This window comes from Centropristis striata, chromosome 1 (genome assembly GCF_030273125.1).
Source record: "Centropristis striata isolate RG_2023a ecotype Rhode Island chromosome 1, C.striata_1.0, whole genome shotgun sequence".
NCBI classification, from domain to species: domain Eukaryota; kingdom Metazoa; phylum Chordata; class Actinopteri; order Perciformes; family Serranidae; genus Centropristis; species Centropristis striata.
The window spans coordinates 23,381,753-23,409,114 of NC_081517.1; the positions used below are offsets into that span (position 1 = coordinate 23,381,753).

Consider the following 27,362-nt stretch of genomic DNA (forward strand, 5'->3'; position numbering starts at 1 on the left):
TTCCATATCAGGTAGCTGGCTAAGGTGAAGTCTTTCCTTACGCAAAAGCACTTTGAAACAGTAATCCATGCCTTCATTACATCTCGGCTGGATTACTGTAACTCTTTGTACTTTGGAGTCAGCCAGTCCTCCCTCGCACGGCTCCAGTTAGTGCAGAATGCGGCTGCTCGCCTTGTAAGTTCGTAAGAGGGAGCACATAACTCCCATCCTGGCCTCCCACCACTGGCTGCCTGTGCATTTTAGAGTCCATTTTAAGATTCTTTTATTTGTTTTTAAATCTTTAAATGGTCTCGCCTCACTTTACCTGTCTGAGCTCCTCCACCCCTACGCTTCTGCTCGGTGCCTCAGGTCAGCTGATCTGCTGCTCCTGGAGGTACAGAGGTCTAAACAGAAGCTCAGAGGGGACAGATCTTTCTCTGTTGCAGCCCCCAAACTATGGAATGAGCTGCCTTTGCACATCAGACAAGACTCCTCACTGTCCATTTTTAAAACTCATCTTAAAACCTATTTTTATTCCTTGGCTTTTAACCACACATGAGACTCTGCTCTTGTTTTTAATTTATGGTTTGCTTTTATTTATTGTTTAATAAATTGTCTTTTAAAAAGCAATGAATAACAGATTAGACTATGGCGGTTGGCCAAAGTCAAGGTAATTAATGGGAAACCCTGGGTGGGGCTTAGAGGGGTCAAGTCAGATGTTAGTATCAAATGACATTGAATGATTTCCCACCTGTACCATTTAAGAAGATCCTGTTCAACATGCATTAATGTTTAGAGCTATGATTATTTTTTTTATTGATTATATATTAGGTGAATCAATTATTATATCAATCAGTATCACAATAAAATCACGCAAAATGCAATTAGAAAACTTGTCATCCATATTTCAGTCTTATATTTAATCATTCTCTTTAAAGCAAACAAAGTATACACTGGACTGTTTTACAATCGCCCCACCCTGTGTGGAACCAGACGATAGGCATTGACTTATTGTGATTTAGGGCGCTTTCACAACCCAAAGTTTAGTCTAGGGTTGTCAAAAGTATCGATACTCAAAAAAGTATAAAAACTAAACTAAAACGTTGTATCTGGATACGATACTCATTATCAAAAGTATCGATGAAAAGTGTTACTTTCTCTCTTGAAGTCCCAGAATGAAGCAGAGAAAAGTCGACTTATCAAGCTTGCCTAATATTATGCACAGCATACAACCTCAAAATATTGTTCTAATTGTTATTGTTTATTGTATTTATTTATTTTTTGCACTACCTCAGACCTGAAGCTTGTTATCATAGTTGCAGTTTCTTTTTGCAAAACTGTTTTTTATTATAAATATTTAACCTGTGGTTCTGTTAATTTTTACATTTTGCATTTTTCTTGTTAGTAAAAATATTTCTGTTAAATTTTGGGGTCTTTGTTTTTATCCTTGTGGTATCGAAAATGGTATCGAGTATCAAATATTTTCCTGAGTATCGGTATCGAGTTGAAAATCTTAGTATCGTGACAACCCTAGTTTAGTCTGTTTCAATCGTACTCTGGTGTGGACCAAAACACTGGCGAGCGGTGGTGTTGGTCCACTTCCAAACGAACCCTAGTGCAGTTCGATTGCACTGAGAATGTAATCTGACCCAATTAAAGGAAATTAACCAAAACTCAGCGGATTGTGGGCTTCTAATTAAATCGTAAGGTCCCATCAGATGAAATTTGTGTTTTTTAGTTCCACTCTGTAGGCTACTGCTGGGCTAAAGCTAATTTCTCATTGCAGAATTATCAACGTATTGCTCAAAATAATAGTAATAGTGATATTTTCCTTGGTGGTCTTCTGTGATTCTACAGCTGTCTGATTACAGCATGTTGTAAATAATGGATCAACACATTGTTGATGACCCGAAGCGTCAACAGGCGCTCCTTCTGAGCATTTCTCTCCCAATGTGTTTGGTAGGAACACCAGAGCAGCCGGTATAATCAAACATACTCTGGGGGCGTTCAGCTTCATGTTGCTTAGTGGGTTTCCGTGTTTACATCTTTCACCACCAACTTTCCAACCAATATGAAATTAATACTACAAGTATATTTCCAGCCCTCTGCCTCCGTACATGCCCTTCTGCAAATCTTTTTTATTTTATTTGGTGCACTTACATTTATGTACTGTGAAAGCCAACCAGACTAAATACAAAACAAACTAAAAGTATCAATTCTCTGATTCGCACAAAAAAACAAACAGACTTTGTTTGTAAAAGTGTCCTTAAACACTCCTTTCTACTGAATTATCACATTCATTTGTATTTGTGTGTGTGTGTGGGAAAGGACAGGACAGATAAGTTAGGGACCAGAAATTACAGCAAACATGGGAGGGAATTCTCAGCATAGTTTTTGTTTCCAATCTTGCGTCAGTTGTGATTTGTCAACATACCTTATCATCCTGCTCGGGCCTTCTCAGCTCTGATTTTTTTCATCTTTGCTGATATGTTTTATTGCAGATAATTAGGAGTGTTAGGAAGAAAGAGCCAGATTATCTCTTTCATGAAATACTTTCAGCATGGAGTGACAATTTAAGCATGCCGAAATATATTTTATTCTTAATGTTACTGACCTGAAGAATCAACCTTTTTGGCAAATGCCATGTCCATGAACAGTGCTGTCTGTGTAAAGGGGAGAGCACGCTATGCTTTTGGATAATCCTATAATAAATGTAACAATATTAATTTTGTAATGGTAACATCTGTCTGATAAAACCGAGTCCAAGCTAATGAAACTTGATATTCAGCCCCTTCCTCCCTTCTGTCTTCTCCCCCTTCTCCATTTCTCCCATTCTATTCTCACCTCCCTTTCTGACCTCACTACATTTGTCTGCATCTGGAAAAGGTGTTTAAATAATTATAAAAAATTATCTGTCCAGACCTTCTTCACTCTTGATGGTCTTTAAACCCAAAGTAGTTGAGGGCTCATTCAGAGTGCTTTGAAATCCGAAGGTTAACCTGCTGGTATTGACCTGCAGATGTCACCAGTTGAGACACTGTTTTAGGTTGTGTGGGTCTGAATGGGAGCATGAAAACGAATGGAATTAAAGGTGAAAGAGGGTCAGTGAGGAATGAATGCATAATGAATTTAAGTAGTCACAGGATTCGACTGAAAACCACTCAATATTTAGCAGTTTAATTTATTGAAAACATGATGCACCATTCAGCACTTACATCTTACATAATAAATAAATAAATACATTCTATCGTCTATCTATGTATTATCTTACGCTGACCCCTTACAGGTACTCATAAAATGTTGAAGATTACGATTGATTTATAGGTCGAAGATTTTCTGCGCTGCACATGATTAAAGCAATTTGGTGTGTATGTCTTGACCACTAATGAAAAATGTCGGTTACTCTACCAACTATTGTTGGGGAGTCTTTTTACTGACTTGGACTCTCGGATGGTAAATTGAACAAATAGTTTTTTAATTCATTGTGTTCATTTTAGATGAAAATAGTGAGGTTCTCAAACACTGAAACATGATTTGCTTCAGTTGACAAAGTATAATACACAGCTGTCACAACTAGGATTGTCACGATTTCAACTTTCAATTTTCAACTCGATACCGATACTCAGGAAAATATTCGATACTCGACACCATTTTCTATACCACAAGGATAAAAACAAAGAGACCCCAAAATTTAACAGAAATATTTTTATTAACAAGAAAAATGCAACATGTAAAAATTAACAGAACCACAGGTTAAATATTTATAATAAAAAACAGTTGTGCAAAAAGAAATTGCAACTATGATAACAAGCTTCAGGTCTGAGGTAGTGCACAAAATAAATAAATACAATAAAAAATAACAATTAGAACAAGATTTTCGGCTGTGTGTGTTGCTGTTTGGTTGCGGGTCGACTTTTCTCTGCTTCATTCTGGGAAAATAACACTTTTCAGTCACCAACATCAATGTAAACGTATTAACTCCATGCTTATGTATACTGACACTGTGTATACTGTGGGTATCGATACTTTTGAAAATGAGTATCGTAACTGGATACAATGTTTTAATATCGATGCTTTTTTGAGTATCGATACTTTTGACAACCCTAGTCACAACCAATTCAAACCAAGCAGGTGCAAAGACGAGCCACAGTACTGGGACCACTGGGATGCTGATCGGCGAAGCATTGTTATGCATAGAAACAAGTCATTAAGCTCCTCTACAGTGACTTGGTAGCTGTCAAGTGACAAAAGAGTGAAAACTGGGTATACCTATACTGCCTTGCACGCTCGGTTTCATTTCGAACTGCGAAAGGGTCTGGTGTCCATGGCCGTTTCTTAGCCCTTATTTTGGGATCCAATCACAGAACGGGGGGGGACAGCAAGATGATGACACGTACTATTCGACAGATGGAAGCTTGTAGTTTTGTAGTTTTTTTACAGATCCAACATGGCTGCAGCAGACGCGAAATCTAGCTGTAGACAGAGTTCTAGATAGTTTAGAGCCAAAGTTGATTTTAAAAGAAGAACAACGTTTGACTTTACACTCCTTTATCCCCACCAAAAAGGATGTTTTAGCCTTGCTTCCGACAGGATTTGGCAAAAGCCTAATCTACCAACTAGCCCCGCTACCGCTCGCTGCTGTAACGCCGGTGATCTGGCTACAAGCCGGGGGACAGCGGAGCTGCCGAGAGACCCGCAGCAGCTCGTCTATTGACCATAAAATCAGTGGATGTGTGTGGCTGAATAACATGAGGGGGAAATAAGGCGTAAAATTAAAGAATCTTGCAGAAAGTGAGAACTGGAGAAGCAAAGCAGCAAGCAACACAACACACACACAACACACACCAACTCTGCCGGTAGACTGTGAGCAGCCAGAGCCAGAAATTCTGCAGAAAAACATTGCAGAAGCAGAATTGAGCATTTTAGTCTCAAAGTAGAGATGGGCTAGTCTGTCTATGTAAACATCCATTTCTGTCGCTCTACTACGTCATCTGGTATCACTGATACGATTGGCTAAGAGCTACCTACAGACGCTTATGATAGACATTCCTAGGGCCCAATAAATGGCTCTGGAGGATCGTAAACCACGCCTCCTCTACGGAAAAATTAATTGGTGGCATCCAGACTACATCTCATTTGTGATATAGTCTGGCGTTAGCCAGGCTATAAGTAGACAGCATTTGTAATGAAAAAGGTATTTATTCTAAATAAACAAATAAAAGCAAATAAAAACACACATCTATGGAGTATAGGTCTACAAGGTCTAATATAAGATTATCTAAAGTGTAGGCTTACAAACAAAGAAAAAGTGTGTGTGTGTGTGTGTGTGTGTGTGAGAAGCATTTCACAAAAATACTCACAAACTACAAGATAGTTGTGGGGGAGAACTTGCCTTTTCCTGCTTTGGAGGACAATGGCCATGTACTGCTGTGTAGCTTCTACAAAGTGTGTCTTTGTTAAATCCAATTTAAACTATATTATGTGTAAATCAGTGTGTGAGCAAATCAAAATTTAGTAAAGTTAGTTTGCTTGTAAGATTGACTGTCTTTATAAAGCAAGATTAACATACAACTTTGAATGATGTAGCTACACGAATATCACAACAATTATACTTAAAAACACACATATCATCCTTAGTACTTAAAGTCCTTGCTGATTGCTTATATCTAAGCCCATTTACACCATTCACAGTCCAGTTGTGAAAAAGTCAAGGATCCTTCCCTGGTAGGATCCTTCCTTCGGAGTCGGGTCCTCCAGAGGCGAGGCCAGAGTCCTTCCCATCTGGTGTAACGCACAAATAGAACAGCCTTCAGAGTGTGCAGCTGTGCATCATTGTGTAATTGGACGTCCGGCTTAAATTCAGAGTCGCAATTTCAAAATCAGTTCATAACATGATGTGTCTCTGGCATCAGCACTCTGACACATATTCGTGAAAATGGAAGAAGATGCTTTAAGGTTGAATCTCCACGATTTAGCAAGTAAAAGCCACAAAGTGGATTAAACCTGAATATTTAACTGATGCTGGCTGAATTTAGGGGGGCTGGTGAATTCAGGCCTCTCAAATTCACAAATGAACCCAAGATTCATAAAATGCATCGGCGCATAATTCACCGTGGAAATGTGTTCTGTGATTTTTTATTTTACAGTACAGTACAATAACAGTTATTTATAAATTACAATAATGGATAATAGCGGACTTTCGGTCCCTGTTAACACAATAAAGAAATGTATAACTTTCTGAATGGCATTGCTATATATACTTTGCACATAGTACATCATCATCTGACGCATATAAATTAATTAGCAATAACTTTAGAGACTGAGACGGCATTAATTAACTTAACCGGCAATGTATCAAGATGACATTTATTTTCTTTAGCTAAATATTCTGGCATTTGTTTGTGCATATGTTTTGCTTGACTTTGAACACACGTTTTGTAAGTTATGTGATAACATTCAGTGTAAACTGAAAATACTTATATATTTAAATTCATATTGCACGGCCGGCGTTGCTGTTTCTAGGCTCGTCATTTTTAAATCTCTCGGTAGACTGGTGTGTGCAAGACTTTATGGGTAGTCGGAGCGCACGGAGGATGCGCACATGCATCCTTGGAATTTAGGCAGAAGAAGGATCCTGGACATTGGGACAGTCCTTCAGCTGTCTATGACGTAGTATCCTTCAAATCCAGCCGTTTGAGGATCCTTCCTTGACTTTGGGACACAGCCTCTGTTCCTTGTCAAATGCCTAAAATGGAGGGGAGGTACCTGGCTTTTTCTTATCAGTGAGGCAAAATGGGGGTGGATTCAAATGCTGCTGTATTTAATCTACATCAGTTCTAATTCACAAATGAACCCAAGATTCACCTGTGGTACGATCACAACAACAGCATGTAACAGCAGTGTCTGATCCATGATTAAGTTCACTGCAGCTACTGGCCTTCACTTGGGAAATCTATGTGGCGGCCTGTAATTAGGATTGGTGAAACTTATTGTTGTTGTAAGGATCCCATTATTATTTATACTTTTTTGTCTGTTTTTGTAGTTTTAGTTTCATCAGTCAGTGACGTTGCTCTATCTTACGGTTCAGTCAAGTTAAATGTTTTCAGTAAAATATTTTGACATTCTATCATGGTGTGCACTGGTCAAACAGAGGTTCATATAAATTCTTAATTGGAATGGTATTAATGTGTTTTCTTGCCGGTGTTATCATGTTAAAGTCATCCCTCTTAGTGATCTGGTGTCTCCTTTCTTTTTAGTGTCATCGGTTTTGCAGCGTGTGTAAATGTGTAGTAGTAACCTGCTGTTTTTAATCTGATCTAATCTAATCTAGAACAATCAGATCTAGACTAACTTAATTTGATCAAATCTAAGAATTTTTCTCACATTTCTGTAATTCCCCATTGTCTCTCTGGGCTTTGAAACAAACTCTTTCTCTCTGACATATGAAAATTTAAAAAAAGGTGTAGAACCTTTTTTTTTTTAAATTTCTGTAAGGAGTTACAGATGTTCTACCCCCCCCCCCTTTTGTGTGTGTGTGTGTGTGTGTGTGTGTGAGAGACTGTGAGTTTGAGTGTGTGTGTGTGTGTGTGTGTGTGTGTGTGTGTGCCCGCATGTGAACAGCTGGTTTAACACTCTGATTCTGTAACATAAAAGTAGGTTTAAATCCACAGGCAGTTTAAATTTATATGTGATTAAAACTGACAGCGTTGCCAAGGTTTATATGTGTGTGTGTGTGTGTGTGTGTGTGTGTATGTATGGGTGTCAGGTGCAGTGTGCATGCAGACACGTGTGGACATTTGTGAGTGTGTTTATGTGTGGATGTATTTATTTAGAGGAACTATTGAGTGTTGATCCATTCTGTTTGGTTTATCTTTTTACAAGTGTTGCTCCGAAGCCCCCCTAGTGCCAGAATTAAAAGCCTACCAGCCATTATGTTATGTAACTCAAGACAAACCCTGACCTGTTCCCTGACCTGTGCCCTGACCTGTTCCCTGACCTGTGCCCTGACCTGTCCCGACATGTCACCTGACAAGTGTAGTCAACACAGAAGCTAATTTCTTATCAACACGATTTTTGTTGACCGATATTAGGCCTCTGCTCAATCTGGACGGAAAATAAACTGAACAATATGTTATGCTCCAGTCTAGGGGGCGTAGAGCACAACAGGAAAAGGCCCCATCTTCCCCATCTCCCAAGTAGCCACAAACAAAGATTAGTTTGAAGAACAGTTAATATTTATTTACCATAAGAACTTAGGTAAATACATACATATTCTTTGACTTAGGGGTGGACTAAAACCAAAATAACAAACAAAACAATCCTGTGTTAAAAATGATTGATTTACCTGAGAAAACAAATGTTACAAAGCCTTCCCTCCCTACCTACTTAAACAGGAGAAACCCAGAAACAAAACCTGGCAGCCCACCCTTACTGCTCAAACAAGATAATTATATCCAAATAACCACAAGTTAAATCAAACGAAAGTGACCGGTTGGGAGACGAGGAGGACGAGAAAATGCCTGCTGCCACCGACGGCCGCCATCTTGGCTCCATTTATACCAGGTGGTTCCGGCTGCAGCCAATCCCGGCCCAGGCGTGGAACCAATCACACCACGGTTATGGCACACCCCAATCTGCATAATAAAAAGGGAAAACAAAGACACCGGGCACACATACAAACACAGTTTTCTAATAATGACCACAGTCATAACAAAATATACTTACAGAGTTTTTCCTCTAAATGTAGGAAACAGACTTTATTTGCCTTGTTGTCAGTGATTTAAAATGTGAAGTAATTTATCAGACAGACTTTTCACAATTCATAGTAGCTTTATCAGTGAGTTACAGTTCAGTTTTGACAGCATACTGCTTGGAAAAATAGTCAACTAATGAATTGTTTTTGCAGAGTTTTGTAGTCAGGATTAAGAATAGAGATGTCATGCTCCTACAGTGTCAACCTGTTTAATCAGCCAGCTAGTTACCTGGTTGGTTGATTAAACAGAGAAATATCCACAAAATGGTAAATAGCTGTACAGATCGCAGGCATAACAATGTTTTGATTGTTTCAACTATATATTGCTCCTTTCATATGAGTTTTAATTAGTTTAGTGAATGGCTCTTCTTTAGGCTAGCACAACAGGAAAATTAAAGACTAAAATCTCCTGACGTCTAAATTGAACCTGGTCTCACAGGAATCTGTGAAATAGCCACAGATTTGCTTAACTCAAAATCCGTGGAATAGCCACGGAATAACTCAAATTTCCGTGAAACAATGCAAGTTAATGACAGTCATATCCCGTGGCTATTCCATAGATATTTTTTCCTATTGGTTTGTTCCAAGTCACGTGACTTTTAAGGTCCCAGACAGTTCTCTAATTTTTAGTGAAAAAAATCAATATTTTGACTTAGTTTCTGCATAAAAATGGATTTTGATCACATTTCTAGCGAGAAATATTTGTTTTATTTTCTAAATATTCACTCAGTGAATGTACATAATCACTTTGTATGTTGGAATAGCCACGGGATATGACTGTCATTAACTTGCATTGTAGCGAAATCCGTGTCAGTTTCATGGAAATTTGAGTGATTCCGTGGCTATTCCACGGATTTTGAGTTAAGCAAATCCGTGGATATTTCATGGATTCCTGTGAGACCAGGTTGTTTAAATTAGTTGTTCTTTCTCAGATAAAAATCTATGGTGTCATTCAGAGGAAAAACGCTTTTCACTTTCAGCAGCGTTTAGGACTATCTTCCACTGGGGCCCATGCTTATCTACAGACTTCCTAGAAATGGAGACATTAACTTCCTCATTATGTGATGGATGAGACAGAAGAGTAGAGAACTATGTCCAGGGTCCATAATCTCTTCTGACCGATGGCTTGTTTCCATCTGAGTCACTAACTGTTTACTGTTGGAAGACATTTAAAGTCTGAAGCTGTTTTGTGCTGTAAACATTTCATGCAGCAGTGAATGACATCAGTGGTTGTTGTTGTTTGAGATAGCATGCTGCGGTTACACATTGGCAATCCCTATGTAAACTCTGTGTGTGTGTGTGTGTGTGTGTGTGTGTGTTCTTGTACTTCCTACATAGTGAAGACCAGAACATGTTTTTAACCAACAGAGTGAGTACATTTTTGCAAAGTGAGGACATTTCGGCCGGTCCTCACTTGAGATTTCAGACTTTGTATTAAGGGTTAAAGGTTACATGATAATGATAACTAACTGAAACTGTATTGTGTGGTTACAAAACTAACTAAAATTATAGTGAAAATGTCCTTCGTTTTTGTCTTTGTCAACTTTTTTCATACATAATGAAGATGGATCAGACAAAGGAAATGAAGGCAACATTTACTGTGACCTCTTTTAATCTCCCACCCAACACATAGCCCATTACAAAAAAATAAAACTAATAAAAACTAAACTAAAACTAAAGCATTTCAAAACAATAAATACTAAACTAAAACTAGCAAACTGACTCTAAAAATTAATTAAAACTAACTGGATTTGAAAACAAAAATTCACAATGAAATTAAAACTGAAACTCATGAAAAATCCAAAACTATTATAACCTTGGCAGGGAATTCACTATTACAGTGAGGGCCCTCACAAATAGAAGTACAAGAATGTGTGTGTGCGTTTGTGTGTGTGTGTGTGTGTGTGTGTGTGTGTCAGGGTAGACACAAGAATGTTCAACAAACACACAGGCATGATGATTTTTTTAAAACTCTAACACACACACAACTACTTACTCTTGGTGGGACCACCAAGCGAGTGGTTTGTTTGGCAAAGAAAAGCCTGGTTACTGACTACACATGGTTTTGCAACACACACACACACACACACACACACACACACACCTCAGTATAATGCATATATGAGTATTTCCATGAGCATCAAATTTAATCCGTTTCTATGCAGTTGTTTTTTTGGGAGGCATGAAAATGACAAATTGGAAGAAACTGTTTAACACAAAATGCCAGCAGGATCGAGCCAAGAACATCTGTGCTGGCCTTCACATGTCTCGTTGTATCTCGTTGTTGTTTAACCCATTTAGGCCTAAAACGCCCGGAAAAAATGCCTGGAACACCTTTTGGCGATTTTGAAAGAACCCCCTAAAACCTGAAGTTTTTCTGGAAATTCAACAGAAGATTTTTCAGCCTCTGTAGCAGATAGAAATGAAATTCAAAAAGTATTTGAGAGCTTATACCTGTGGCTTTCATGAGAAGTTTATTTGTCCAAACCTTCAATAAAGTTTTTTAAAAAATCAACAAACTCAGCAAATGTTACATTTGACTGAATAAAAATCCTATGCATAATACTAATACATGCCCATTAGCAAGATGCAAACATGATATGACCATTGGAAGAAAAAGACATAGTTCTCATTAGCCTACTGTAATAATAATAATAATTTAAAAAAAATAATAATAATAAATAATAATAATATGATTTATCTATATTGCACTTTTCAGGGTACTCAACGATGCATAAAGTAATATAAGACATAAACAGTCATGATTTCTTATATCATCATCACAATCAATTATTATTATTAATAATAATATATTATTATTAATATTATTATTATCTCCAGATGGCCACAAATCTGTCTGTTCTTCAGTGAAAATATGTCGTCTAAAAACATATTCCTCATCCATAAATCCTGGTCGATTGGTTCCGAGGGTTCAAATTCCGGATCAGCAATAAAATCATCGGCACCGTTTTCATCAAGATCACTTCCGTCACTTACTTCTCAGCTCCTCCGCTATAGTCGTCTTCTGCCATGATTTCAAAGTTCTGGAAAAGTCCCATGTTACATTGCGACACTCCCGCATGTATTCTGATCATGATTGTGATGCATTTCATTGGCCAAGAGACTGAAAATATCCGCTGTCCCGGCCTTAATGGTAGAATAACGCAACAGCGCTCCCAGTTTAATGGTAGAAATGCGGTAATGCTTTCCCGGCTTAAATGGGTTAACGTGTTCATGTCCAAGTAACACAGAACAAGAAGTTGTAAACTGGTGGCCTTGCAGGTTAGTAATGATGGTTCCATAAGAAACCACCAACCAGTTTTTATGGGGGTTGGGGAACCTATGAGAACATGCAGAGATACAGAAAGCCAAGCTGTAAATACAATGTTGATATATTATCACTGTATGAAGTTAAAAAGAAAATGTTAGCAAACACTAAATGCACAAATTTTTCTAGCTGGACTCTAACTGTGTCAGTCTGCTGAGCAGGTCGTGTGCACTGGGGTATGTGCTGCTGCTGGGAGGGTTTTGTGGTGCTAATTCTCAGTAGGTATGGTACTCTGGTCACCCCTTTCATGTTGCTCATGCTCATTTGATCCATTGTTAATATTTGATGAATATATATGAGTGCCACTTTAACGAAAGTTTTATAGATAGAGTTACATATATATTGATTAGATCAGGGTCACTATAAAATGCATGTGGTTGTGAAAAGTGTCATCTTCTCTCCAGACTATCACAGGGCCGACACACAGAGACATTAAAATCCAAGTATTTGGAGGAAGTCCGATGACAATCACAATTTTTTTGATCAATATTGTAGGCTAATCACGATTATTAATCAGGATTATTCATCATGTTAGGGAAAACATCTGTATTTTTATTGCACTACTTTTAAACAAACAATAGTAACAGTTTTTAGTGTGTTCACAGAGTGTCTGGTGCTTGTTGTAAACAAACAGAGATCACTAAGTGAACACCTCCTGCAGCAGCACATACACACTGTACTGCTACAGAGCTTACTGTTAGCCTGTTAGCAATTTGCAGACTGGATGCTAAGGGGTTAAAATTCCCTCGGGCTCTGCAGCTGGGAGAGACTGCTGCAGGAGGACTGTGGCGCTTTGACTCCAGTGGAAATCCCCAGTTCTTAACGAGCCGCCGGCCCCTGCGGAAGGAGTCTCCAATAACACCAGAATAAGTCACTGGATTTGACGCCAATCGCTTTTCTGAAAAATAGTCGCTAAGGGGGTCTGAAAAGTCACTAAATATAACAACAAAGTTGTTAAGTTGGCAACACTGCTTCGCCGACTTTTACAAATGGCTAGTGTTGTTGTGGCGTCGAGTACTACGTCACATCCTGCTTAGCGTTCTATCCAATCAGCACTCAGGCTTTTTTTAGGGGAGAAAAACGGCCCCGCCCCCTGGTGGTTGGTGGACTACTGGTGTAGAAAGTGCTTGATTAGATATACAGGAGAGCCGCATTTTAAAATGGAAATATCGCCGACGATCAGGTTAATTTAATCATAGCAGCCAAAATCATGATCACGATTAAAATTCGATTAATTGTGCAGCCCTAATAACTAGCGACCTAGCTAACAGCAGCTTTAGTTATTCTAACCCAAACCATGATTTTTATTCCGTAAACATTACAAATAGAGCTTTCTTACGAAAAATACCTGGAGGCCAACATCTTTAGATCCTCTCTGTACTGTATTATCTGGTCAATCTGGCCTTGATACATTTAATGACATCTTAATGATGGGGCTACCACTTTACTTAAGCTCAAGTCAATTATTCATGCCACAGTTGCAAAGGCCTATGACAGTGTAATATAACTTATTAACACATCTAAACTCTTCCACTGTACTTTTTTTTTTTTTTAAGATATTTTTTGGGCATTTTGTAGTTTATTGACAGTAGAGATATGAGAGTGAAAGGGGGAGACAGAGGGGAAGACATGCGGGAAAGGGCTCCGAGCCGGATTCGAACCCGGGCCGCCCGCTCACGGGCCTCTGTGGTATGCGCTCTACCAGGTGTGCCACCGGGAACGCCCCTCCACTGTACTTTAAGGCTGAAACTAATGACTATTGTCGAATGGTCATTGATTATTAAAATGATTATTTGTCGAATCAGATAATTAGTTGCACGATTACTTAATGGCTCTTATTTAGCTATCAAGCTTTAAAACTTGATTGGAGTTTCTTCTAAGCATGTGCTAACTAACAATAAGGACAGTATATATTTTATTTAGCTATTGCTGATTTAGCCACTACTAATACAAAAGATAAAAAAGATATAATAATAATAATAATAATAATAATAATAATATAATAAAACAGTAATAGAAAACAGGAACAGAATTGAAGAAGTAATGCGCTTTTAGGTAAGGTGAGAGCAGGGCTTTTTTAACCCTCCGATGGCAAGTCCCAATACAATTCTGTCTACAGATAGGTAGCTTAGAAGTAGTGAAAGGACAACGAAGCTTCGTGAAGCATTTGCTCTATTTATGGAGCCCACTAGATGGCGCTCTTTGTTCAACAAAGGGCTGAAAACACACTTAATAACCATTGCTAAAGCCTTTTTTTAAGCCAAGATCGCCATCTAGTGGCATCAAAAATTAAAGCAAATGCTTCACGAAGCTTCGTTGTCCCTTCAGTACTGACAAGCTAATGATCTTACCTGGATGAGTCTGTGTCACCCACATGTTCAGCGTGCCTTCTTTTTAAATAAGATGCAGCTGTGGCTCAGTTGGTAGAGAAATAAAAGTCAGCCATAGCCACCCACTTATAACATTTTAATGTAACTATAATTAGGGCCGGGACTTTAACGCGTTAATTAAGATTAATTAATTACACAAAAATTAACGCGTTAAAAAAATTGACGCATTTTAATCACACTTATTTTTGCACCGCGGAACATTTCTCACTGGATGAGTTTCAGGCGGACCGATTATACTGGAGCACCAACTAGCGTTCATGAGTTCAGACAACAACAAACCACAGTGAACATGAAGGAAGAAGCTGATGAGAGCGCTTTGGTTGGCCCCGTGGATGATGGGACATTTTGTTCCAAAAAACCAACGGATGGAAGCGTCGATAAGAGCATGGTTGTGTTGCTATGCAACAAGGAATTCACATATCACCGCAGCACATCCAGCCTCAAGTATCACCTCAATGCTAAACATATAGCAGCTAGCGGCTAGTGTGGTAGCTAGCGTGGATTGTGTTTTACTTCAAAAACCAAAGTATTCTAGTTTACAGAAGGTCTACGGACCTATAGGCAAACTGAATTTCTGAAATGTACTATATTTCTAAATATGCTATTGCTACACTTGCTTAAGCTTATGTATTCAGTCATTATTCAATGGTATACTAAAAATCCATGTGAAAAAAATTACTTCTCACGGTTCTCAGGTCAAATATTTATATGTGATTAAAATGCGATTAATTTCGATTAATTAATTACAAAGCCTCTGATTAATTAGATTTTTTTTTTTTTATTGAGTCCCGGCCCTAATTATCATATGTGAAGATAAGTCATAAAGATAAATAGTTTTAATAGCCTAATTGGCCTTGCTGTGCTGGTGTATGCCAGGTTATGTTGCCTTGCTTGCTGTCCAGTTGTCCCAACAAAGATATCTGAAACAATGACACTTGCAATGAAAATGTCATAATTTACTGAATGACACTTTCATAATGACATTCATATTCATGACAGATGACATGTCAGTGTTATCCACGACCCTTCAAATAAAATGTGACAGGACCTTGTCTACTTTGGACAAGCTAGTGTATAACAGCATAATATGAGATTGGATTATAATATATCAAATATTTTGTCTCAACAGCAAAATATGATCGTTATGTCTCAAAGGAAGTAAAGTTCCAGTTAGGACAACAGTGGACTGAAGCCCCGCTGGCTGTGAGCTGCATATAAAACATTTAATAGATGTTATTACAGTGATGGTTATTATAATGTCTTTGATGGTAAAACACTCAATACAAGACTCAGAGGAAAATACCTGTCAGACACACAGCACATCAGAGTTCCTCTTGCAGTGTTTCACTGGCTCTGCTTCATCTCTGGAAAAATTCTGTTACATGGCTGTGTGTGTTAGTTCCCATTTTTTCTGCTAAAAATTGGATGTTTCCTCAGTTTGAAACATTTTCAGAACTACTTCTTCATTGTCAGTGGAAAAATAAATTAGCATCTCTTCCTTGAAATGAGTGCACCAGTCTGACATAATTTGTGTGAACTTCCTGTGCCAAATGAGCAGATGATAGATAAATACAGTTTGTCTTGAGGACTTATAGCTTCTGAGCCCATTAAGAATTTAACATGTGTCATGTAAAAGAGGGGGCTTAGGCAAACGTCAGAGGTCGAGCCCACAGACCGAGTGGACGAGTGTCAACTACTGACATCATGCAATAGATCAAAGTTATCTGGTTTCAAGCTATTGGGAGTGTCATGATCACAAATATCACTTGTGCTGTCTGACAGCTGTCTCACTTTTCATCTGGCACTTGCTTTTGTCCAAAACCTACTGCTTGTCATCTGCAACTTGTTATGTCTTTGGGTCTAATATTGGAAATTTCCAAGGTTCTTCTGGGCCAGTACTGATACCAATGTTTAAAATAATCATTTGGCCGATGGCCAATACTGATGTTTTTGGTTGTTTATTTTATTTTTGTTTTTGTTGTGATTGTGATTTTAGTGGGGCGGATGGGCAAGTTAAAAAATGTAATGGATTGCATATTACTTAGTGGTCAACCCATATGGGTTTTTTAATGCGGATGGCGTTTATTTTGACATCAGTCTTAACCGATCCCCGATATGTGCTGCTGTTTTTTTTGGGCCGATTCTTGAAGCCGATATTGCCTTTTCTCCCTCCATTTACATGATAAAAATGACAGAATGATAACAAATGTTACACAAGTCTCAGTTTAAACAAAAAAGAAACATGTATTAACAAAACAAACAAAACATATTAACAGTTGGATATCAAACAATGTGTATGTTGTTCTAGGCCTCGAGGTGATGGCGCCTCAGATGATCCACATATTTGATGTGTTTTTCTTTTTTCCGGTATCAGCAGCAGCTCACCAGAGAATGGCAGATGTTGCACCGAGCCTTGCCTGGTGTTGGCTAAATATTCCAGTGCCTCCTAAATCATTTCTGTTGGTTCTTTTTATACCTTTTTTGGTCAGAGAGAATTAATTTGCCACAAAAAGACTTATTGTTATTGATGAACTGGTAACATTTTTATTATTAATATAATTATTTATTTATTTTATTTTCTATAGATATCGTATTGTTATGTGGATACAGTTTCTTACAGAGTGTTGCTTTTCAGGTGGTTGACACGACATATTTTCATTAAACATAAAATATGTTGAAAAACGTGTTTGTGCGTGTGTGCATGCATGTGTGTTTTTGCGCGTGATTGAAGGCAGAACTCACCTTGCGGTAAACAGAGAACAGATGACAATTAAAACCATGTAGAGACAAAAATGACATATCGTTATGTAAATAAGATAAAAAAACATGAGGCTGTTTAGTTTGTTTAATAGAAGGACAAAGTACACTGTGTTCCAAATTATTATGCAACTGAGTTTTTTCTCAGATTTTCCTAAATAGTCGATGCAAATGACAGTCAGCATAATTTAAGTCATCAACCATTAGTTTAATGAATTGTAATGTGATTGGACAAACCTCTCAATGATAACAGTATTTTTTTTTAAATAAAAAACTTAAAATGCACTGTTCCACATTATTACGCACAACAGAGTTTTATAACATTTTATAGGTTTTTAAGAACTGAAAATGCTCATTTTTGGATTTTCCAGCATTCGGAGGTCATATTTACTGAAATCAAAAGCTATTTCAATCAAAATCATCTTAACAAGTCATGTTACATTTTAACATAGGACCCCTTATTTGATAGCAGCTTCACAATTCTTGCATCCATTGACCTTGTGAGTGTTTGGAGAGTTTGTGCTTGAATTTCTTTGCAGGATGTCAGAATAGCCTCCCAGAGCTGCTGTTTGGATGTGAACTGCCTCCCACCCTCATAGATCTTTCGCTTGAGGATGCTCCAAAGGTTCTCAATAGGGTTGAGGTCAGGGAACGATGGGGGCCACACCATGAGTTTCTCTCTTTTTATGCCCATAGCAGCCGATGATGCAGAGGTATTCCTTGCAGCATGAGATGGTGCATTGTCATGCATGAAGATGATTTTGTTACGGAAAGCACGGTTCTTCTTTTTGTACCATGGGAGAAAGTGGTCAGTCAGAAACTCCAAATACTTTTCAGAGGTCATTTTCACACCTTCAGGGACCCTAAAGGGGCCGACCAGCTCTCTCCCCATGATTCGGCCCAAAACATGCCTCGCCACCTCCTTGCTGACGTCGCAGCCTTGTTGGGACATGGTGGCCGCCCACCAACCATCCACCACTCCATCCATCTGGACCATCCAGGGTTGCACGGCACTCATCAGTGAATAAGACTGTTTGACAATTAGTCTTCATGTATTTCTGGGCCCACTGCAGCCGTTTCTGCTTGTGAGCATTGGTTAGGGGTGGCCGAATAGAATAACTGATAGAATAACGCATAACTGCAAGCCTCTGGAGGATCCTACACCTTGATGTTCGTGGGACTCCAGAGGCACCAGCAGCTTCAAATATCTGTTTGCCACTTTGTAATGGCATTTTAGCAGCTGTTCTCTTACTCCGATGTTTTTGTCTGGCAGAAACCTTCCTCATTGTGCCTTTATCTGCACAAACCCGTGTGTGCTCTGAATCAGCCACAAATCTCTTAACAGTACGATGATCACGATTAAGTTTTCGCGAAATATCTAAAGTTTTCATACCTTGTCCAAGGCATTGAACTATTTCACGCTTTTCGGCAGCAGAGAGATCCTTATTCTTTCTCATATTGCTTGGAAATGGTCATCTGCTTAATAATGTGGAACGCCCTTCTTAAGTAGTTTTTCCTTAATTGGGCTCACCTCGCAAACTAATTATCACAGGTGTCTGAAATTGATTTCAGTGATCCAAAGAGCCCTGATACACAGTACCATCCATGAGTTTAATTGAAAAACAAAAAATGTAATCTTTATGACACTTAAATACAATTTGCGTAATAATTTGGAACACGGTGTATATGACTGTTCTATAGAAAGGTAACCCTTAAATGATTTCTGTTGTGATCTGGGGCTAAACAGAAAATAAAATTGCGAAACACTGGGATAGTTTTGCGTAGTGAAAGGGCCTAATGGTCTGTGGTTTCCTGAGACCTGACCACAGACTTGGTGTTGAGACCAACACTGACTCAATTCCCCTTTTTAACATGTAGGTCAGTCTATACTCAAGGCAGAAACACTGTAATGGCATTTAACAGAAGTTTTGAAGATGCTTCGACGAATGATTGAGCTCACGTTTCCAGCCACTGGAAAGAATTTGATGATTTACATGGTTAACTGAAATAACCTACAAATAACTTTTAGAGTATTTATCAAGGTTATTATAGTTAACAAAAACTAACGAAATAACGAAAACTAGAATTGAAAAAACATTTTCGTTAACTGAAATGAAAATAAAAACGAGGGTTTTTAACTGTATTGTGTGGTTACAAAACTAACTAACTAACTAAAATTATCAACTTGGTCTCACAGGAATCAGTGAAATAGCCACGGATGTGCTTAACGCAAAATCCGTGGAATAGCCACGGAATAACTCAAATTTCCGTGAAACTGACACAGATTTCACTACAATGCAAGTTAATGACAGTCATATCCCGTGGCTATTCCAACATACAAAGTGATTATGTACATTCACTGAGTGAATATTTAGAAAATAAAACATATATTTCTCGCTAGAAATGTAATCAAAATCCATTTTTATGCAGAAACTAAGTCAAAATATAGATTTTTTTGTCTGTCCGCCATGTTTTTTGTTCTGACCGCTGGGACCTTGAAAGTCACGTGACTTGGAACAAACCAATAGGAAAAAATATCCATGGAATAGCCACGGGATATGACTGTCATTAACTTGCATTGTCGCAAAATCCGTGTCAGTTTCACGGAAATTTGACTTATTCCGTGGCTATTCCACGGATTTTGAGTTGAGCGAATCTGTGGCTATTTCACGGATTCCTGTGAGACCAGGTTCAAAATTATAGTGAAAATGTCCTTAGTTTTCGTCTTTGTCAACTTTTTTCATACGTAAACCTTTTTGGTTGATATGAAATCTATTTCATCTATCTGGTTTTATGACTTAATAAACTTATTGGGGCTGAGATGGATCAAACAGAGGAAATAAAGGCAACATTTATTGTGACGTTATTGAATCTGGCACCCACCAAATACCCCATTACAAAAAAACTAAAACTAAAACTAAAAGTAAGCATTTTCCAAAAAATAAAAAACTAATTAAAACTAGCAAACTCACTATAAAAACCAATTAAAACTAACTGAATTTGAAAACAAAAATTCACAACGAAATTAAAACTAAAACTAATGAAAAATCCATATTATAACCTTGGTATTTTTCAACAGTTTCTATAATACTTTACAACTAAATGTATATGAAACCTCAACAGCAGGAATGACCAAAGGGGTGAATGTGGTCACTCCAGTTGTAAAGTGCTGATAACACTGATGTCATGTCTTTGAGTCCCCAGTCAGCTTTGCTCTGGTCTTTAAAGCAGGAAACTCTGTCAGGTGCCAGCACAGTCCTATTTAGAGCTGTTGTATTCTCAATTGTTTGTTTGAGCTTCTTTGAGCCGGCGTGGCGGCAGACAAACGCCTTTTTTCCCATGTGAAGGGACAGTGTGTGTGTCTGTGTGTGTGTATTTGTGTGTAAAAATGCTATTCCAAACACACAAGTAGAAACACACAGAATCAGGGGAAATGGAGACAGGACGGAAAACACACACGCACAAACACACGGAGGAAACCTATACAGGATAAAAAAAGTATGCAGACAGAAGAAAATTCACAAAACATGTATTTGCATATACAACCCCCTGCGTAAAAAATAAAGACAAAAAGCATCAAATTCAGAATTTTGTGTGTATAAACAACAGCAAAGTGTATCAGTTTAAACACAAGATAAACCGTCATTAAGTAAAGTTTCTATCTTTAAAGAAGAAAGAAGAAACCTTTTTCTTTCTTTTTGCTGCCCTCAGCTGGCATTTCCTCTCCTATTTCGATCTTCCTTTTCTTTTTTGTCTGAGTTTAACATTTCCTGTCAAATGGCAGTGGCTTGTTGGTTTGTGGTTTGCACACGGCTGCCCTTATTATTATTATTTTATTATTTTATCAGGTGGGTGGCTGTCAACGCACATTTGATAAATCCCATGGAGGATTTTCTTATTTTCCTCTTATTGCTTTGTACAAGACTATAACTATCTTAACTATTATTGTTTCTAGTAGGAAAATGTGTGTGTGTGTGTGTGTGTGTGTGTGTGTGTGTGTGTGTTCTTGTACTTACATAGTGAGGACTGGAACACGTTTTTAACCAACAGAGTGAGGACATTTTTGCAAAGTCAGGACATTTCGACTGGTCCTCACTTCTTTAAAGGCTTTTTTTGGGATTTCGCACTTTATTTTAGGGTTAAAGGTTACAGTTAGGTTCATGTTAGGGTTAACGTCAGGGGCTAGGGAACAAGGTTATTATAGTTAACAAAAAAGGAAACGAAATAACGAAAACTAGAATTGAAAAAACATTTTCGTTAACTGAAATAAAAATGAGAGTTAAAAAAAAAAGATAACTAATTGTTACTGTATTTTGTGGGTACGTTTTCGTCTTTGTCAACTTTTTTCATACATAATGAAAATAGATCAGACAAAGGAAATAAAGGCAAAATTTACTGTGACCTCTTTTAATCTCCCACCCAAAAAATACAGCATTACAAAAAACTAAAACTAATAAAAACTAAAACTAGCGAACTCACTCTGAAAACTAATTAAAAAACTAACTGAAACTGAAAACAAAAATTCACAACAAAATTAAAACTAAAACTAATGAAAAATTCAGTATTCCAATGAGGGCCCCCACAAAGATAGAAGTACAAGAATGTATGTGTGTGTGGGTGTGGGTGGGTGAGATAGAGAGAGAGAGAGAGAGAGAGAGAGAGAGAGAGAGACGGCCTTGCTTTAAGCAACATCATATTGTTTCTCAAAGAGTGACACTGCATGTTAAATTGCTGTTTATCATAAATAGCACAATGGCATTTATCTTATTGTGCTGAAGGACAGGAAGTAAGATAACATTCACATACATGGCCATACATTTGTCACAGAAGAAGAATTAGGTGAACTGTGAGCTGAGACTAAACACTGGGCAGTAATGCAGCTAGTAATAATAATAGTAATAATAATGCATTTTATTTATAGGCGCCTTTCAGGACTCTCAAGGCCGCCTTACAATAAACAATTAATAATAAAACAATAATAATAAAACAGCAATGACAGTCATAATAAACAACAATAACACAATTACAAATAAGAACAATAATAAAAACAACAATGACAGTAATAACTAGGACTGCAAGCAGTACTGAACGGGCCCTTGCAGTACATGCGTGTCGGGGTATGCTGCCGTCGGGGTGTGTGCGTTACAAGGGCCAGTCTATACCACCCCTATGAATTTGATTGCCTTAAGTCTTATGGTGTTGCCACTGTGCCAAATATGCAATTAGACTGCCACCACAGCGCCACCTAGGGGCCAATCAATAAAACCTTCAAGGGTTATCCTCAGGACGGCAATAATTGTACCAAGTTTTGTGTTAATCCGACCAACCGATGTAGAGATATAAAATACTTAAATTTAAAGAGCGCCACCTGGTGGTCATTGCCCAAAATTTAGCACAGAGCCTCAGGGGTTAATGCGAAAGTAGTTACCTGAGTTCCATGTCATTCAGACACACCAATGTGGAGATATGCAACAATCCCTTTTGTATTTTAAATAACAATACAATAGGGACCTTGCAGGTCGTTGCCTGCTCGGGCCCTAATAAACAACATTAAAACAGTATGGACAAAAAGAGATAAAAAGCAAGATTGATCAAAGGAGAGGGTGCTGTCCAGGATGACACCCAGACTTTTGACCTGAGGGGAGGGATTGACAGGGTGTTATCAATGTGCAGTGAGAAACTGTTGGATTTAGATAATGTGGATTTAATGCCAACCAAAAGGAGTTCTGTTTTATTTCCGTTGAGTTTGAGAAAGTTGTGGGAGAACCAGGTTTTTATTTCTTGCAGACAGTCAAAGAGGGGGGGAGTGCTGAACCAGGATTGCAAGAGAGATAGAGCTGGGTGTCGTCTGCATAACAATGAAAATTGAGTCCGTGATTCCTGAAGATATTACCGAGAGGGAGTAAGTAGATAATGAAAAGAAGAGGTCCAAGGACAGAGCCTTGTGGTACACCACAAGTGTAATGGCTCTTATTTAGCTATCAAGCTCTAAAATTTGGTTGGAGTTTCTTCTGTCCTCCGTCTGCCAAAAATAATAATTATTTTATCCTCATTTACACAGTCCTCAAGAAATGTACAGTGTTGCGATACTGACGGCCATTTCCATGAAAATGTACATTGTATTTTATTATACTGATCGCTTATCACTACCTACCTTGACAGTTCACAATGGCTTTGGAAGTAGTTTAGCTTTTGAAATCTTGCTAAAACTACTGACACCCAAGAAGAAGAACAGGGTGAACTCAGGCTGGGGATGCCATCAGGAGTAGGAGTAGTAGTCTGCTGCAGGAGGAAATCCTTGATGAGCCGGTATTGAAATTCTTAGAGAGTGAAAACCCCGTCCAGCAAAAGACCCACCGACAAACAGGACAGACAGAGAGCAGCGCAGAACTTTCAGCAGCAGGAAGAACAACAGTGGAGCAGGGAGAAACCTTTCTTGTTCGGCCACCATACAAGAGCCAATAGCAGTGAAAAATGTATATCAAAAAGCAGAATTCCAACTCAGATATAGAGGGGAAACTTACCGCTGAGGACCAAGAACTGGTAAGTTTTAGCTTGAGATGGCTTCCTCCTGGCATAACGTTAATTTATTGCTCTGTTTTTTCATTCATTGGTTTATTTTTCAGTCACATTAATGAAACGTCAGGTTGTAAATGAGCCAGAGTTAGCCTGAAGCCTAATTTTCATCTGTTGTCCCTGGCCAGATGTATGTAAATGTTGTATAATCTGTATAATATTTTGAAATTTTAACATTAGTTAGGTAGAGTCTTCAAATAGGCCCATTTGGGTTTTCTGTGTCTCCCTGCAATGTACATTATATTATATTTTTGTTGTATTTGTCATTTCAAATTGCAAGTGTCAAAATGGCCTATACAAGTCGACATTAATGTCTCAGGGGGGGACAATGAACATCTTAGGACAGATAGCATGTCGACAAAACAAACGCACATGCAAGCAAGCATAAGTCATGCTGTCTGCAGTAAATGTACATATTAGCATAGCATACATAAGACACTAATAGACTACATCATGCATCAGCCAAAACAAACATCAGCAATGAAAGCAAAGCCTATCCAACACTAGAGTACATAAACATCAGCATAGCATGCACAAGCACAGAGAGAAGAGACAGAACAATTGACAAGATGCCGGCAGAAGTGGCAGTTGCAGTACTAATGTACACATGGCTACTTATTAAAAAGCTATAATATTAGCTGATTATAATGAAGTGAAGCATTCTACTAATCACGTCAAAAACCTGCAGTGAACTGGTCAAGTGTGGTTGTAAAGGTGCAAGCGGTTGTGGTGCAAGGTGCTCATGCAAGAAGGCACACGAGAATTGCAAAGATCTTTGTAGTTGTAAATGTAACAAATAATACTAGTGAAGCTAATAAAGATCAATTAAATGTATGCATGTTATTCATTTTGCAGAATACATACACTGTATATGACATATATCAATATATGTCCGACAGCTCAGGAACCTTGAAATTATGTAAAAACATGGCGAAAATGAACATGTCTATTTGATCAAATAATAATCTAGTGATATTCTCAATAGCTTTAAATGATTCCTTGACTCAGAAAATGTATATTTTGACACCAAGATTGACCTTTTATTTGGCTTGGAAGATATATTCGTTCTCATGGAGTTTATATGGCTGCCATCTCCAATCCGCAATCTTGATGAAGTGGCTCCTACCAAAAATTGAAACCTATGGTGATAGAGAGCATGTTGAAAAAATTTGGAGCTTTTGTCCGGCGTGTGCCCTTTCTTCTCAAATCCGGTCCTAAGCCGCCTGACTATAAGTACTAAGTTCTCTGATATGCACTGTTACTGAGTTCCGTTCCTGTGATGCTTTAACAGAAAAAACAGATTGGCTAAAGGGTACAACAAAGTCTCCTGTAGTTGAACCTCTAGTGCTACATTGTACTTGTTTAGATTGTCCCAACTCAAAAGTGCTATATTTTTTTTAGGAGGATGCAGTGGTGGTAGATATTTGACTTCCTGTCCAAGCCCTTAAGAGTTTGCTTGTAAACAGTTTCAAGAGGGTTGAGTGTTGTTAAGCAGTAGGTGTGACATGAACATTGCACTAATGTATAGCTTGGCTGCATCCTTGGTTAATTAAACTTTTTATGAATCTGAAATAAGACATACTTTCTTCACATGTAAACTTAGAGACAACTTGTAGGTTTTCTCCTGATAGCAGTATGTCTGGGTCTGGAGTCATGCATGGCTGTTTTGAAAAGAACAATCTGAGCAAGAACGTGTGTTTTGCTACAGCTTGTTGTTTTGTGCTCATGTGCATAGATCACTGTGTCATCGGCATATAGCCGAACTTACACATCAGAGCACACAGAGGGTAGGTCTTTAACAAAGAGCCTAAACAGAAATGGTCCTAATACCGTTCCTTGTGGGACACGAGACATGAGAGAGTTGAGGGGCACTTGAGCATGTTGAGCATGCTGTAGAAGGCTTGAAATAATTTATAAGCATACTCAATGTGATACAATTAATGCTAAAGATAGGCAAAGTGATAATCACTGGAAAAGGTTTCATACATGTGTTGAGAAAGCATTATGCAATTTTGGCAACAGAATCAAAGTATTAATTGAAGGCTTTTGCCAATTCCGCTGGGTCTTCCATTAAAAAGTAACCATTACTTTTTAGTTGTAATTGCTTACTGCGCCTTTGTTTTGGATGTTATGAGGAACTCTGTGTTGGGTTGGGTTTGTTGGACAGTACTCACCCGTATTAGATGTCTTGGCAAGAATTCAGCACTGTCAGGTCCAGTTGTATTCTCAGAACAGCTTAGTGGATATTCAGCGGGTCGCATCATCCACATGTCTGAACAATGTTGCTCCACACTCCTGTTGTTTATTGAATCCACTGCAGGGAGCAGAGCTCCACCCACACTGAGTCATCCGACATCGGCCTGGCTGCGCCCTGTCACCAGCAACCCCCAACGCTCGGACAGCACACAGAAGCAGGAATATTTGGTTGGTGTAAGACATCGATTTCTGTGAATATGTACCTGTCGGCCCAGAGAGTTTGTCCCAAGCTGAGTTTTGAAGTTGGCATTGGTGAGGGCATTGGTGAACGTTGCTGGATAAGAGTAGACATAGTGTTATTATGAAACGGTTTAGCTTTGGTTTTGCTGTAACTCACAATGGCAGATTAACTTTTTGATCAGGGCATGTCTTGCAAATCAAAAATGCTTTACAGTTACTTGATTAGCTTTTATTATCAAAGCAATACATTTGTTGTAAAGCTTGTTAGTTTCTATAAAATCAGGTTTTACTTTGAAGGTCCTGTTTCAAGTTGTAATGGTTTGTTAAATCTTTTTTTTCTATTTGACTGGTCACATTTATGATGTGCAGTATCAACCTCCATCTCACACAGCACTTGTTTTCACCCATTAAGACACTCCCTCAGGGACTCTGTGTGTGTGTGTGTGTGTGTGTGTGTGTGCTCTAGAATTCTGCATTAGTGTCCTCTAAGAGACTGTAATGTTCATTACATTGCAACATATGAAGAAAGTATTGAAAGGAACAAACCTACATGGTTTCGCTGTTCTTAGTGAGTGATGCTGGAACAAGAGTTAATTTAAATCAAATGGGTTTATGTCCTATGGAGGATGAATGTGCCAATACATTTTATTGGAATCATCAATATACTGATGATTCTTAGGGGAAAGTAGTAGTAGAACCTGGTCATGGCACCGGAGGGAAGATTTCCCAATGACAAAAGGCTGCATCTACTTGTGATCCTGTCCAAAGCAGATACCATGTCTTAAATCGAAATGATGATCAAGTTGAATTTCTGCCTTGATGGTTCCACCAATAAAAGTTTGGGGTGTTGATACTTTGCAGTTTTATTCGGGATTGTAATTATTATAATTATTTTTTTGGCCATCTGAGCTCTGTTTTAACCATCAAAATATGTGTTAATCCACAACTTTTAATTTTAAGGTTAAGATTCAACTATTCTAATTTAATTTTTTATTTTATTTACAGGGTCTTGATTTGCTAAAATCAACAGATCATTTGTCTGATACCCTGTGAACCGTCATTTTTTTTTTTAGAAAGACTTTGGAAACATTTTAATGATCTTTTATTTGTTGACGCCATCCTTCCCACTCTTGTTATTAGTCCA

General features: G+C 38.2%; 1 protein-coding gene across 1 annotated transcript in view; it reads left to right on the forward strand.

Annotated features, from left to right (window-relative positions):
* Positions 1-27,362, forward strand: part of vegfc (vascular endothelial growth factor c) — a 95,590-nt gene that overhangs the window by 18,006 nt on the left and 50,222 nt on the right. The gene's annotated exons all lie outside the window — the stretch shown is intronic.